The following is a 4,385-nucleotide window of genomic DNA, read 5'->3' as shown; positions in this document are numbered from 1 at the left end:
TACACCAGTTTCATGAACCTTTATTAAAATATAAAGATATCCAAATTAATGAAACCTAAAATGAAATGGGGAGGAAATAACATGCAATGAAGAAATATAGAGAGTGGTAATGACATAGTTTTAAAAAGGGTGAACTCCACCAAGGTGGAAATTATAAAAGAAATGGTTAATTTCCTCAATAGATTCCACTTACCAAAATTAAAATAAACTAAGAAAATCAACTTAAACAGACATAAATTCCTAGGAAAACTGAATTCATTAAAAACATGCCACCAATATGAGCCTATGTCCACGAGTTTTAGGGTAGAATCCTACCAGACATTCAGAGAGGATTTAACAAGAATTCAGTGTATTCAGCAATATAGAAACAAAATAAATATTAGCCAATTTATTTTCTGAACCCATGATTACTCATATATCCAGTCAGGTAAGACTAAGCAATAAAAGCGAATTACAGACCAATTATCCCTAAAACCACAGATGCAAAATTACTAAATAGACAAAATAAATACAATAAAATATAAAACACATCAAAAGATTATTATATTCTTAAATAAATACATTATGATAAAATTCGTAGTGTGATGAAAGATACAAGGGACATGCCTAAACACAAAAATGTCTCTTTACACCAAGCCTATAGCCAACATTAAATTAACTGGAGAGAAATTCAAATTAATTCCACTAATTCCAAAACTAGACAAGGTGGTCCATTCTCTCTATATCTATCTATCCAATATATTATGTAAAAGTTTAGCTAGAGCAATAAGGAAGGTAGAAGGTAATACAAATTACAAAAGCGGAACTAAAATTCTTTTTCTTTGAAGAAGATATGATAGTTTATATAAGTGAGGAAAACTTTACAAAGGCAGTTCCTAGAGCAGATGAGTACTCTCAGCGAAGTTGTTGGATTCACGATTAACTAAAAGTGAAAATAAACATTAGTGGCCTTTGTATGTAAAAATGAGTTTGCAAGAGCAAATAAAATAGAGAGATAACATAAAATTTGAATTGATTGTTGACACTTGTCACATTTTTTTCTACATAATAAATAACCCAGAGTAACTAAATAAAGGTGTGTTGGCTAAGAACTTACCAAAATCCTTTTAAGCACAGTTTACTTTGGGTATTCTTGAAGATTCTCAAAAAATACTATGATATTCAAAGGCTTTAATACATTAATTAGATGCTAAAGAGTTTACTCTTGTATAAAGATACTAGAAAGAACAAAACTTCACCACATTGACTATGTTTATGAGGTTTCCCTGCATTACGACATTTTCTCATGGTTTCTAAGACTACTGTGGCATGCAAAGACCATCATTACCAAATGGAATATTCATAGCATTCTGTCCGGGATGTATTTTTTTATTCATTCATAGATAACTTTTGTGAAAATATTGTATCACATGATTATAATTATAAGATTTCTCTTCAGTATATGTCCTGTTATATATTTAAAGATGACTATTATATACAAATTTTGGGAACAAGCAAAAGAATCTTGTTCTAAGGACTACCTTTTTGTTGATAATGTACATTTAATCATCAGTTGAAACTAAGGTCAACTCCCAGGTCATAGGGGACCTGCATGCTTAACAATATCTGGCAAGCTTCATGATTTGTTTTGTTCCCTGAAACATAATGACTGTTCCTAATCCTGATTTCTGTTATTCATGGTTTATTCCTCAAAATAAAATTCCTGTTCTTAACTACAAAAGAACCAGTGAGTGTGATAGACTAAAACTTACATTCCGTGTCGTTTCATGTAAAGTAACAACAGAAGAAAATCCTCATTGGTGGGAAATGTAGCTGTATCTTAGCATGGACATTTGTGGTTTTCAGATTTGAAATCTCTGACTCAGGGTGGAGACAGAATGGGGTGATTCAGATAAGCCACTTAATATATTTCTCAAGGATGCATTAATCACTAAAGATTTGACCACAAAATATTCTTATCATTTGCGTTATCCTGGTGTTTGAATTGTGTTGGAACTCTGTGAATCTCATAACATAAAGGCTTTACCACATTGCTAGCATTCATAGAATTTCTCTCCAGTATGAATAATTTCATAATGATGAAGACTATAGAGGTGTGCAAAGGCTTCATTATACTAAACACATTCATAAAGTTTCTCTCTAACACATATTCTTTCATGAAGACTACAGAAGTGTGCAAAGTCTTGACCACATTAAAAGAACTCACAGTGTTTCTGTTTTATCATGTCCATTGCTATGAAAAGTCATAATGAACAAGGCAACTCCTATAAAAGCAACAATTTATTTGGGGCAGGCTTACATTTTCAGAGGTTTATTCCATTTTCATCATAGCGGGATGCAGACAGTCTTGATGCTGTAGAAGAAGCTGAGAGTTCTGCATCTTTATCCAGTGGCAGCTAGGAAGAAACTGTCTTCCAGGGACCTAATATGGGGGTCTCTTCAGCACTTGTTGGAATTTCAAACTCCATACCACATTGATGCACTTCCTCCAACAAGGCCACACCATCTCATAATGCCACTCACTTAGCTTAGCATATTTAAACTACCACATTCCACTGCCTGGCCCCCATATGATTCGTCGAACTCATTAGTGTATAGGGATCATACTTAAGCATGCAAAATACTACCTTAAAAGTCCCAATCCTCTATAGCAGTCTCAAAAATGTTAAGAGTCCAAAGTTCAAAGAGTCTTCTGAGATTAATACAATAATGTAATAGTAATCACATATATTTTCAAAAACAAAAACCGCATCATATGTCTTCATATAAAGAGGATACACTTCACCCTTTTTCTAAAGGTCATTGTGAGGAAACGTTGTATCTAAAAAAAGACCAAATGCAGCTGAGCAATCTCTAAACCTTGGACGTCCAGGTATCATGTCAAAGCATTCCTCTGATCTATAACTCCTTTCTGCATTGTTTACTGAAGCACAATTGTTTCACTTCAAGTGGTTTTATTTCCTTAAAGCAGTTTTCCTGAGCAGGTAACACACAGTTCTAATATCTCAAAATTTTGGTTTCTCCAATATAATTACAATATCACAGCTTCCTGTTTCAATGTCTGGGATCCACACATGATCATCTCTGGTCCTCTAAAGAGACTGGGTCACTTTTACAGCTCTGCCCTCTCTATCACTCTAAGGTCTGGTTGACTCCACTCTCCTGCTCCTGTTGTTCTTGATGCTCATCCCATGGTACTTACATCTTCAGGATGCTGGGTTCTTCTGCTGCAAAAATGCTTAACCCATAGCCTCCCTATGATTGCTCAATGATCCCAAGACTCAGCTGCTCTGCATGACAACTTGATGCATTCAAAACCAGTACCTCTTGGGTGATTCTTATACACGAACAAGTCCAGCTGCACCACTAGGTCCAACCTTGAATATCACTGGAACATAACCTCTTTTTCACTCAGAAAACACTACCCAGAAGATTTTACCTCAGTGATGCCTATTTCTTCCCCATCACCTCTAATTCTTGAATTACATCTATCCAGCATTAATTGTCTCATTAGTCCCTTCTATTATTGCCTCTAAATCCAGATCCACATAGACAAAGCTGCTGAGTTCTGCCACTTGATGTGGCTGAAACATGGACACTTCCATTACATTATCATCCACTTTCTATTTTTCAAAAACTTCACTGCCTAAGCTTGGCGATCCTAGAATTTGTCAGTATCTTAACCTTGAACTCAGAGATCTCCAGTGCTCTGTCTCCTGAACTCTGGGATAAAAATCATGCAACACCATACCTGGAACTAAGATTTTCCTTTCAGATATTAAAGTGAAAACTCATAATAGCAATCAAGTTCCCTTCTCAGTTTGACACATACATGTATCGTCATATCCACACATGAAAAAAATAACCAGATAATAATAGTTCCTAACATGATATAGTTCACTTTTATACAACTTCAAATCCATATGTTTAGGTGGATGGAATCTTGCCTTAATGTAACCATTTCTTTAATACCACTGAATATCCTTTATCACAGGCTTTAGCTTCCTTCAATGTCCTGATGATGCCTTGCATTTTGAACCTTACATTTTTTATTTTTCATTTCTTAGTTTTCCATACTTGTTGAAAACTGTAAGGCCAAATTGTATGTGGTGATTTTCAAGACTTACTTTGTCAAAGCAATCTCTTTCACATAACCTTAAGGAAACTCTTTAGACAAGGGTAAAAGGCAGCAATCTTCTTTGCCAAGGCATAAAAAGGAACATCTCCAGAGTGGAAATAATCCCAAGCACCAATGTCTATCATATTCCTAATATTATAGCCCCCTAACTCCCACTTAGTTCATGACTATTTTCAGTAGGTTTCTTTCTAGCACAGAGAATTTGCAGATATCGCCCTTCTGAATATACTTTACCACACTGATTACA

Source organism: Apodemus sylvaticus, chromosome 22, assembly GCF_947179515.1.
Source record: "Apodemus sylvaticus chromosome 22, mApoSyl1.1, whole genome shotgun sequence".
Lineage (NCBI taxonomy): Eukaryota > Metazoa > Chordata > Mammalia > Rodentia > Muridae > Apodemus > Apodemus sylvaticus.
The sequence above is the reverse complement of the archived record's forward strand: the minus strand, read 5'-3'. Positions refer to the sequence as shown.